The sequence below is a fragment of the Berghia stephanieae genome, chromosome 8 (genome assembly GCF_034508935.2).
Source record: "Berghia stephanieae isolate SIO BIC M18660-M18661 chromosome 8, UCSD_Bste_1.3, whole genome shotgun sequence".
Classification (NCBI taxonomy): Eukaryota; Metazoa; Mollusca; class Gastropoda; order Nudibranchia; family Aeolidiidae; genus Berghia; species Berghia stephanieae.
In genome coordinates, this window is record NC_088367.1 from 38,889,930 (window position 1) to 38,902,429 (window position 12,500).

The 12,500-nt window shown below is 34.5% G+C and overlaps 1 protein-coding gene and 1 long non-coding RNA gene across 4 annotated transcripts in view; one reads left to right on the forward strand and one right to left on the reverse strand.

Moving 5' to 3' along the window:
• Window positions 1–1,443, forward strand: part of LOC144978646 (uncharacterized) — a 52,303-nt gene extending 50,860 nt beyond the window's left edge. For both annotated transcript variants that reach the window (XR_013646561.1, XR_013646560.1), the window contains one exon: window positions 1–1,443. This exon is cut by the window's left edge and continues 89 nt beyond it. This is a non-coding gene — a long non-coding RNA (uncharacterized LOC144978646).
• Window positions 1–12,500, reverse strand: part of LOC144978645 (myomodulin neuropeptides 1-like) — a 132,247-nt gene that overhangs the window by 43,439 nt on the left and 76,308 nt on the right. The window lies entirely within an intron of this gene.

Genomic DNA, 12,500 nt, shown 5'->3' on the forward strand with positions numbered 1-12,500 from the left:
AAGTGTGTATTAAACCATGGCAGAACAAACAGAGAGAAAAATGCAAGAAAAAAGAGAAGCCCATATCAAGTGTGTATTAAACCATGACAGAACGAACAGAGAGAAAAATGCAAGACAAAAGAGAAGCCCATATCAAGTGTGTATTAAACCATGACAGAACAAACAGAGAGAAAAATGCAAGAAAAAAGAGAAGCCCATATCAAGTGTGTATTAAACCATGACAGAACGAACAGAGAGAAAAATGCAAGAAAAAACAAACAACAAAACATCCCAATAAATCAGCGTGCCTCGACTGGGAATCGCGCCTCAGACTTTTTGGCTTGTCTGTCTGGTAATCAGAAGGGTCGAGGTTCGATTCCCCCCGTCGAGGCTCGCTAATCTTTCGGGCTGTTTTTTTTTTTCTTTTATTCTATTTTTCCCTCTGCTTTGCCTGACACTGTTTCCTACACATTTTCAGATCTTGTTCTGAAGAGGCATTGGCATCGTGCATAACTTAACATAGCAATTTTATACGTCACTGTTTCAAAACAAAGTATTTAACCGTCTTCATACCAGCTTCAGGAAAACCTCGTGACATTCGTTACGATTCAATCAACATTTTTCTCATTCAGATTTGTTTTGTACATCACACAATTTGAATCATTCTATTTTAATTCGTGATTCCTTACAAAGGAGCATACTATTTCCTGCCAACCAATGTTTTGTTTATTCATCGTAACAACGCCACTACCACATTATCTCATTCATCTGTAGTATTTCATTCATCCTGTTTTGTTGATAAAGGGGAAACCGAAACGTTAATTTGATCTGTTCTTGTAATAAAATCGAAGCTTACATTCAACTTCATATTATTTATTTCTTCGAGCTCCGAGCAGCACCATTTACATTATGTGTGAGTTAAAGAAAAGTTAACGTAACCTTATTTTTTTTAAAAACTACAACGTTCTTTGGACAACTTAACGTCTTTTATATTAAATTTTATTATTTTTAAAAGCCTCTCCCATAGCCTTCATTGCGACTCAAGGCAAATAACCCCGTTCGGATTATCTTAAATGGAAACATGAAGGGAGATAATTCCCTTGGGAATTTTCAATAATGTGTGATGACAGATAAAACAATAGAGATGTTGTGTGACCTATCGTCTCAATCCTGTGTTATATCCTGTGAATGAGGTAATGTCAATGTTGCTGCTCGAATCTCGAAGAAATAAATAAATAACAATGTGAAATTGAATGCAAGCTTCAATTTAAAATACGAAAACAGATAAAATGGAGGTTTCGGGTTTCCCCTTAATCAACAAAACATTATTCATCTTAACAACGCCACTACCAAATTATCTCATTCGTTTGTCGTGTTTCATTCATCTGTTTTGTTTAGAGTCTCAGAGAACTTTGACAAGTTGAAGTTTATTCCAATCACCGATACTTTGAATAAAATATATTTTAGCATAAATTTTGGATAGAGTTTTTGTCAGTGTGTATAGTTTTTGTTGTTGTTGTTTTTGTTTTTTGTAATAGACACTTTGTTAAAAGAAACATTACCACGCCCCTCGGACAGTCGTCACAAAGTCAAAGAGTGGCAGTGATTGGTAACCATAGCAACTACACAGATTTTACTATTGATGGTTTGTGTCTAATTAAAATATCCACTGTTCTACCGCCTGACCAGTAGAACCAACACCAAAAACTATGTATAGATAGTATGCGCTTAGCTAAGGAGTTCACAACATTGCCATCCAGAAGTATAACGGACCAACACACAAAACTGTGTGTGACCATGAACGTTTATAGGCAGGTTAATACAGTTTAGTGAGAATTACTCATAAAATGCGGATAACAAAAAACAATAACAAAGACCAGAGTGACGTCAACTTTCCATAGATAGAACGAAGTTAATGTCACCGTAGTCATCGTTAACATATAGATAGTATGCAGATGACGTCACTCAGGCCTTTGTTATTGTTTTTGCCATCCGCGTTTGTGAGTTGTTCTCACTAAACTGTATTAACCAGACTATAAAAGTTCATGGTTACACAGAGTTTGTGTGTTGGTCCGTTATACTTCCGGATGGCAATGTTGTGAACTCCTTGGCCAAGTGCATTCTATCTATAGCTTGACACAAGAACCCTCTAAGGTTTGTGTAGCGTCTAGTGAGTCGTTAGTAGAGCTCAAGGAAAGAAGTTATTTCATTGGTTGAACTATTGAATACAACTCACGATGTGTTTTCTTTTGTGGCATTATGACGTCATTTTTTGGTCAGTGTCAGCTCGGAACTTTGTTATTGGTTTTTGCCATCCACGTTTATGAGTAATTCTAATTAAACCGTATTAACCAGACTATAAACTTTTAACGTTACACATAGTTTTATGTGTTGGTCCGTTATACTGCCGGATGGCAATATTGTGAGCTTCTTAGCCAAGCGCATACTATCTATGAGCTTACAAGTTTATAACCTGATTGAGAAAATCTTGTGATAACCAGTCACTCGTTTGGAGGTACAAAAACAACAATGATCATTGAAAGGTTGATTTCATTCACGTTATTGTTTATATAAACAACCAAGTTTTCCGAGCACGTTTGGAGGTGTGTCACAAATTGCATGTTTTGATTGGTCAAAAATCTACTGATTAGTACACTGAGAGTGCCAGCTTAGGGTATTTTTACTTTAACTTTAACATGTGTCAATTTATCTTGAACTAAGGTCGTTCAAAAAATTACCATAAAATATTTATTATCTATTCTTTAAAAAATAGGATTAGGGGTTAAAATTGTCCCGTACAGCCCATCTTATCTTTTTGCCTACAAGCACAGAACTATTCGGAAATCTCAAACTGATAAACCCATTTTTATAGATTGATATACGAGTAACTTGCATATCTTTTTTTAAAAAAACTAAGACTCATTCTATGACCCGTTGACTCAAAGGATTATTTAGAAGATCTGCTAGGGCAACATGATCGATCCTCAACTTGACATTGTCCTTGAGAATCGGCATCTGGCCACTCTGTTGCCGGATTTATTTGCACGCTTCTACAGACTTTAACTTTACTGGACCGATTTGATCTTTGATGGCTCAAAAGATTAGTTTCGATCTATGTTAATTTCCACAATAAAGTAGTATGATACATAAGATAGAAGAGTGCCTGTTCGTAATAGTCTTTATTTCTCCGCAATTTATATATATATAATTGGGAGAAAAATGGTATGAAAGAAAATATTGATTTATTGTTAAGACCTGAAGAAAACTATATCCTGTGACATTCTTGAAACTATTTAAAGTGTACCTAAAAAGAGAAATAAAATAATAATTGTGGTAGAAATTATTTGAGTTACCTGGTCCTCCAGGCCGGGGGTTGTCGAAGCGTTAACACCCCTTCCGTAAAACTCAAATTGTTACAGAAACGCAGGCGGACAAATCAAATACTTTTTTTTTAGCTTGGACGACCGAAAAGTTTCTGCAATGACAGAATTTATGAAGAACAGAGGCTGATATACAGAGAAGTGATAAGACATGGAACGAGATTTAAAAAAAAAAAGTTAGCTCAGGATAGAGAAGGATAGAAACTGTTCGTCCGTGGCCTATAGATAGATAGTTCGAAGGTGACGTCACACAGGTCTTTGTTATTGTTTTTTGCCATCCGCGTTTATGAGTAATGCTCACTGAAGTGTATTAACCTGACTATAAACGTTCATGGATATACACAGTTTTGTGTGTTGGTCCATTATACTTCCGGATGGCAATGTTATGAGCTTCTTAGCCAAGCGCATACTATCTATACCCTGACCCAGGGTGAAGAAAGCAATGATAATAGTGATGATGATGATGGCATAACAATTGGATTCAATAGTCCGATGTCTAGTCGTCCAGCAACGGCGGCCATCGTGGTTCTAAACAAAGAAAATCGATACTTTTTATTCTTCATGCTGGCTAGAAATTTTCGCATTTTATGTGATCAGAATGTATAAAAGTCAAAACATGATCATAATTATAATGTTTTTCTCCTCTGGATACACTTTTATGCTCGTTTGGAGAAATATTTCACAAGGGCGTCCACCATTGTTCCGATAGTTTAGAGCCAATTACTAATTACCATGAGTCATTACGAGGGAAATGACGTCATGATTGATGAAGCGTATTATCAGGTCCTTGCTAAATGCTTTATCAACTGATCTATCGTACCCCCACCCCCGAGTCAATATAGATAGAATGCGCTAGGCCAAGGAGTTCACAACATTGCCATCCGGAAGTATAACGGACCAACACACAACCTCTGTGTAACCATGAACTTTTATAGTCTGGTTAATACAGTTTAGTGAGAACAACTCACAAACGCGGATGGCAAAAACAATAACAAAGGCCTGAGTGACGTCATCTGCATACTATCTATTAGGTAGTGAAACTGTTAAGTCTGCATTTATACCCATCTATATATCTAATGGGAAATTTATGATTTGAATGAAATTCTAAAAAAAAATTGGTCTCCCCTTTAAAGTCTCCAGGCTTATTTCCTCATTCATTGTCCGACCTTATTGTCTTGTCAATTCCACAGTCTACCCACGCTGCCTAGCAATTCATGGTGCCATACAACGACAAAATGGTTGGGCTTTCTTGGGGTTTTCAAAATTTGTTTTTTTTTTTTTTTTATTTCACAAAACCGTTACTACTTCAAAAATTTGGTGATTTAAGAAACGTTGTTACTTCAAATATTGATGAATGAATAAACGTTTTACTTATATATATAATTAACGTTTTAACTTCATATATTGATGAATTAATTAACGTTTTAACTTCATATATTGATATTAAACGTTTTAACTTCATACATTGATGAGTTAATTAGAGTTTTAACTTCATATATTGATGAATTAATAAACGTTTTTACCTCAAATATTGATAAATAAAGAATCGTGTTGAACTCAAGTATTGATGAATGTAAAAACTTTTTACTTCAAATATTGATGCATTTAGAAATCATTTTATCAATGAACAAGATGATTCTTGACTTTAAAAAAGAAAAAGCTTAAACCTTAAAACTTAAGATATCGTCAAAGTTTGGGATTACTCATTTTTTATAAGGTGAAGGCTTAAGATAGAATGAAGTTGACGCCACTCAGATCTTTGTTATTGCTTCCGTGTTAATGAGTAATTCTCACTAAACTGTATTAACCAGACTATATACGTTCAGTTCAAGGTTACACACAGTTCGTTATACTTCCGGATGGCAATGTTGTGAGCTTCTTAGCCAAGCGTATACTATCTATAATACAATTAAATGCTTTCTGGACGGACTCCTGGTAGCTCATTTGGTAGAGTACTCGCTTCGCACGCAAAGGCACATCCGGGTGAAGTTATTGGGTAGCTGGGTCTGTTAGATCTGACGGGAAAGTACTTTACATTAGACTAGTATCCTATCCAAAAGGTAGCAAGGAATCGCTATTGTTCCTTTTCAAGTTTCAACCGGGAGAAATTCCGATTATAGAAGCCGCATGGCTCCGATGGACTATTCTTTTCTGGAGTATTGATGCTATGCGTCGAGGTAAATTACTCACAACATCCGCCAACCGGATATAACGTACCAACACACAAAACTATGTGTAACCTTAACCGTTTATAGTCTGATTTATAGAGTTTAGTGAGAGGTAATCACTAAAAAAAAGTCTGTCTAAAAACAATAACAAAGAGCTGGGGGACGTCAATTTTGTTCCATCTATAAGATTTCTGGTCTAAAATTATTTTTTTTTAAATTGAGCTTTATATAGAGCAATATCCACTAAATGTGCTCAAAGCGCTTTACAAAGGGTCTGACCAACATCAACATTTAACATATAGGACGGGACATGACGCCTGTTAGGCGATATTACAATTTTTCGGACAAATACAACGCTGTTAACGACCAGGTACTCATTTTAACCTGAGTACGGTGAGAGAATATGACTAAAGAGCCTTTTCCAAGGACTCAACTATGCGCCGAGCGCGAGGCTCGAACCCAGGACCTTCCGATCCGAAAGCGAGTGTCATACAACTAGACCACATAGCCGCACTAGTGGAGATAAAACTTTTTGCCAGTGCTCGGCAACCTGGACAGGATCCAATCAAAGCTAGACGACTAATGATATATAATTACCGCCATTGGACATCATCAACGTCGACTTCTTGTGATTTAAACTCTTTTGGAAGAGGACAGAAGAAATATTGTCTACGTGGCCTTGGAGTATCTAGTCGTCAGCTCAATGTTAGAGACGTCTCTCATTTTGAAAACCAAAGCTGAGCGTTGTCAGTGAACGGATGGGTGACAATGATGGCAAAATTAAACTAACAGTCCTGGCGTTCAACATCAACTTCTTATGATTTAAACTCTTTTGGAGGAGGACAGAAGAAATAATATTGTCTACGTGGCCTTGGAGTAGTCGTCAGCTCAATTATATAGATAGAATGAAGTTGACGTCAATCGGGTCTTTGTTATTGTTTTTTGCCATCCGCTTTTATGAGTAGTTCTCACTAAACTGTATTAACCAGAATATAAAAGTTCAAGGTTACACAGAGTTTTGTATGTTGGTCCGCTATACTTCCGGATGGCTATGTAAATGAGCTTCTTAACCAAACGCATACTAACTTTAGACTTCTCTCATTTTGAAAAACAAAGCCAAGCTTATCTGAGCGTTGTCAGTGAACGAATGGGTGACAATGATGGCAAATCTAAACTACTAGTCCCGGCGTTGCGTTATATCTAGATAGAATACGATGCAATGTACATAAAATGTGGCCCATCACGGTAATATGGTAATATATCATGATAAACCAGATAAAATGAAAAGTCAAAATCGTCGTATCCTCCCCAATAATATCTAAAATTTCAAACAAAAAATGCTAAAGATATTATTGAATTTAAAACTGCCCTTGCTAGGGATCTTTTGCTTTAAAATACAGATATGATGAGCATTCCTGATATTATATCAACAATAAGGAGGACGGGGTTTGTATTTTTTTTAAAATTTATTTATTTTTAATTTTTTTTGGCTTAAAAAAATAGTCTATGTTTTTATCTGTTTCTCCCGTTTTAGTATTGTTATCTCAAAGAGTATGCAATGCGTTATGTCCATTTTATGTAATATAATATCACTTGTGTTTTAAGGACACGTTGAAGGAGAGAAAAAAACATAAAGATCTATGCCGACGTGCACTTATTTGCACGTCTGATAACCTAATTCCTTATGGGCTCATTTGTTGTAATGGAAATCTAAAAAAAGAACAAAAAAAAAGACCCAAAATATTGTCCATTACAACAATGTTATAATAGGCCCATAAGGATGTTCGGATGTCAGACCTGCATATATGAACACATCGATCTATGCACAATCACGCTGCCAACAACCTTTATCAAATCGTCACCCAAATCCATTTTGTGGGCATTTTTTGTTGTTGCTAGTCACCGACATGCCAGCACGTAAAAATCACATCAATGTATTCTCTCGCACGATTTACATTGATCGTGTACGTCCCTTCTCCAGTCGACCTCGTTCTCACTTCCACAGCGATTCGGTCGTCTACAAGAATAGCCTTGCTCGTTAAAACAAAGGACGTAATCTGGCTTTGATTTGGACAGAACTTGATTACACACGCATTTATTATCTCCCTTTACAATTTCCATTTTGTCTCAGTCAAAGAATAAATAAATTAAATCATCTCGACATTATTATTTTCACTTGGTTGATGTTATGTGATTGTGTGCTGTCTCTTTAGTTTACTATGTGCGCCTATGCGGTCTTTTGGTATGACACTCGCGTTCGGATTGGAAGGTCCTGGGTTCGAACCTCGTTCGGCGCATTGTTGAGTCCTTGAAAAAGGCTCTTTCCTAACATTCTCTCATTGTTGATAAAGGGGAAACCCGAAACGTCCATTTTATCTGTTTTCGTATATTAAATTGAAACTTGCATTTAATTTCACATTGTTATTTATTTCTTCGAACTTCGAGCTGCAACATTTACATTAGTTTGTGCTTAAATACATACAATTAATGCTTTAAAATCCTTTATATAAATTTGGCAACAAAACTTACTTTTCAAGAAGTTTATAGAATTAAAGGTCTAATGTCTAGATATAACGGTCAACAAGGTTCAACACTCGTGACGTCACTTCATGCGTAATGACGCATAGTAAATTAGTAACTGGTTCTAAACTATTGGAACAATAGCGGACGCCCTTATGAAATACTTCTCCGACGAGCATAAAAGTGTATCCAGGGGATAAAATCATTTTAAATCTGATCATGTTTTGACTTTTATACATTCTGATCGCATGACATGTGAAAAGGTTCTAGCCAGCATGAAGAATAGAAAAGGACCGATTTTCTTTGTTTAGAACCAAGCAGCTGGTTGCTGGGCTGACGTGATATCGGGCTATTGAATCCTATTAGGACCCAAAAGATTGGAGTTCTATGCAATTCTATGGAGGTCTGGTATACATAAGTCGGATCTTGATATAGTCAGGTGTCTGGGCCGTATTATTTTTATTATTTTACTATTCATATCTATTCTATGTTTTTTTGTTGTTGGTGTTTTCAGTGGTGTAGGAAAGTCACCGTTTGCTGATGGCAATGGCGAACATTAATGTGGACCAACTAAGAAAATCGTGGTAAATACTTAATATTTATTGATTTATATAATATATAAAAATCAAATCTACCATTACAAGTATTGCACATTGTGTAATTAACGTAAGTTTTGAAGTCAGGACAATGTTGGGCAAAACATTGACCCAAAAATGTCAACCCTGAGGCAAACAAAACAAAACAAAACAACTAAACAGTAACAAACAGTTACAAACATGTTTTTGAGCAATCATTCTTTAATGTTTACGTGTATTCAAAAGCAAATGCTTAGTTTATGATACTGATATCTGTCCGCAATTTTCTTAATTGTTAACTTTGAGCGCACTGTGTTCCCAACATATCGCGTCAGTTGCAACCTCATGTCGCGTCAGATACAAATAGCATTTCCCACAGAACAACACTTATTTATGTCTGTGACAGTACGATGCCATTTATGGTTACTGCAAGAAGTGATAAATCACCACTGTTACTGAGACTTCGGCTTATAAAAATTTCAGATAATTTTTAATGAAACAACATCAAGTCTGAATTTTTCATTTGCTTTGTGTTGCGTCAGTTATGTTACATGAGCATCATTAAGAAAAAATATTTTGCCACCTAGGATTAAAACATCGGTATCAAAGGATCAAATCCTCATTTATCATACGTCATCATCTTTCCACGTGCTGTGTCGGGTGATAGAGCTCGAATCCAATATTTATGAATGTGAAAACCTCAGTGGATTTATAAACAAGACAGCATTGGTTATAATTATCAATGTAACGAACAATTTGGGGGAGGGGGGGGGGGAACGGTATAAGTTCGTAATCAAAATTTAATATGGAATCATGTATTGAAACTTGTAGTCAGGTAGGATAAAACTGATTATCAATAACTGTGATGTGATATCCACAAACGTGACAAATGTGAATTGCTTCTTGACAACAATGGCATAAGATCCAAAAATACTAGAACACAAGGCAAAAAATATTAACACACAATCATTAACAACCAACATATTCAATTTCGTTCGAATATTTATGACGTCACATACCCATATTAGGAGGTCAATTGGGTCAAAAATCGCATCAGCCAATTGGCTTGCGAAGGATGAAACGTCCGTGTCATTTCCGGTCCGTGAAATCCTGGGTAATCCCTAGTTTCCGATAAAGGCGGCTGGTGAAATAGGATGAGATGAATTGTTACTGGCGGGAAATGGACGCGGATAGAATGGAATGATCCAGAAAGAAACGATCTAGATCATTCTTGTTACGTTTTGATGCATTTATTGAATTTATTTCTTTATTTTGTCTTGACGGCGTCGACTTAAAGCTGTTTAGGTAGCTTTGTTTCTTCTCTTTTAAAATCTTAAATTGTTTCCTCCCTTCGTTTATGTATTAGATAGTAGGAGCCTAACTATTTGTTTATACTTTATTTATTCGTTTATTTTATTCCGATTTTTTTTTGTTCCGTTTCATTAGAGTTATTTAATATCAATTTCTTCTTTTCCATTTCTTTTTGTCTCTTGGAGTTTTCTTTGGGAGGGAGGGAGAGAGAGATAGAGATAGGGAGAGAGAGAGAGAGAGAGAGAGAGAGAGAGAGAGATCTATCGAAAGATAGGAAGATAGAAAGACAGAGAGAGAGAGAGAGGGAGAGAGAGAGAGAGAGAGAGAGAGAGAGAGAGAGAGAGAGAGACAAAGACAGAGAGAGAAAAGGGGGGGGGGAAGGAAAGGGTAGGATCAATGCAATAGAAAAAAGTATAATGAAGTTAAGAAGGCTGATATATTGGGATGTAGAGGAACGTACGGAGTGTAGAACTTTTGACAATGTATTATTATTTGTTGGAGGAGCATAGACTTGTACAACATATATTCAACGAGCGTCTTTTTGTGTAATAATAATAGTAATAATAATAATAATAATAATAAAATAATAATATAATAATAATAATAAATAACAAAACAAAAACAAAAAATAATAATAATAATAAAATAATAAAATATATAATAATATATAATAATAATAATAATAATGATAATAAGAATAATAAAAATGATGATATGATGATGATGATAATGATGATGATAATGATAATAATATTAATAATAATAAATGAATAATAATATAATTAATAATAATAATAATAATAATAATAATAATAATAATAATAATGATGATGATGATGAGGATGATGATGATGATGATGATGATGATGATGTGATGATGGTGATGATATATAATAATAATAATAATAATAATAATAATAATAATAATAATATATAATAATAATAATAATAACTAATAATAATAATATATAATGATAATAATAATAATAATAATAATAATAATAATAATATGATGATGATAATATGATGATATAATGAATGATGATTTTATGGTATGATGATACATAACTAACTACTATATAATACATAATAATAATAAAATAATAATAATAATAATAATAATAATAATAATAATAATAATAATAATAATAATAATAATAATAATAATATAATAATAATAATACTATAATAATAATAATAATATAATAATATAATAATAATAATAATAATAATAATAATAATATAATAATAATGATAATAATAATAAGGATGTTAAATGTTGTTGTGGGACACGGACCCCTTTGAGAACGTTTCGTGGATATTGCTCTATATAATAGCTCAATTAAAAACAAACAATTTCAATTTTTGAATACGGGGAGGTGTGATGGAGCATCCTAATTGACGACCAGCATCTATTTAGACTAGAATATAAGACGCTATCACTCTGAAACCAGAAGATCAATTACATGTTATGAATCCAGTCCTTTCGGATCGGAAGGTCCTGGGTTCGAGCCTCACTCGGCGCATAGTTGAGTCCTTGGAAAAGGCTCACAGTCTCTCCCAGTACCCAGGTGTAAAATGAGTACATGGTCGTTAACAGCGTTGTCCCTGTCTGAAAGAAAATTGTAATAACGCCTAACAGGCGTCATGTCTCGTTCTACATGTTACATGTTGCTGCTGGTCAGGGACCCTTTGAGCACGTTTAGTGGATATTGCGCAATACAAATGCTCAGTATTTTAATAATTATTTTTACAAACCGTACATTATTATTTTTTTTTAATTTTTAAAATTTATTAACTGGATTTGGCTTATACCCAAAAAAGGTATCGATTTTGTCAGAAGTTAATACTTCATTATCAAAAAGGAAAAAAAAATATTCTTAGATCCCATGTTTTCAAATCTTTTTTTTTCTTTCTCCTTCTCCTCATCAATAACAATGGGTTTTACAATGACGACACTTAACCCCCCCCCCCCCCCCCCCCCCCCCCCAAAAAAAAAAAATATATATATATATGAAAAAAAACATTAAAACAAAAAACAAAACAAAAACAAAAAACAAAGCAACAAAAAAAAAACAAAAAAAAAAAAAACAACAACAACAAAAAAAAAAACGAAACAAAACAAAATGATTGCCAAAATGAATTACCGCCCTTTTTATATGGGTCACGAGGAAGATTAAAGGACAACAATCTCTGTCAGGAGTCATCTCCCTTCTTACTTCCAACGAAAACACAATTGGTCACGAAGAGTTCCAGTATAGCGGATATGAAACAGAATTGTGGAATAGCGTGTTGAACTAAAACCCTCTATAGACAACTTTAGTTCACGACTGCTTGAACAATAATCGGCCTTACAGACCCTATACAGTTATGGCAATGCTGTTAACCCTCTCCTTATCAACCATAAGAAAATCGTTACATTTGTTACGATGCAGCCACCAGCAATTGTCTTATTCTGTTTTCATTTCAGTCATGGTTATAGCTATAAAACTCGACACTGTGTTGCAGAGCTCATTTCTCTGAACAAAATATAAAATATGCTCGTGACTATTCTTTTTGAAAATTCT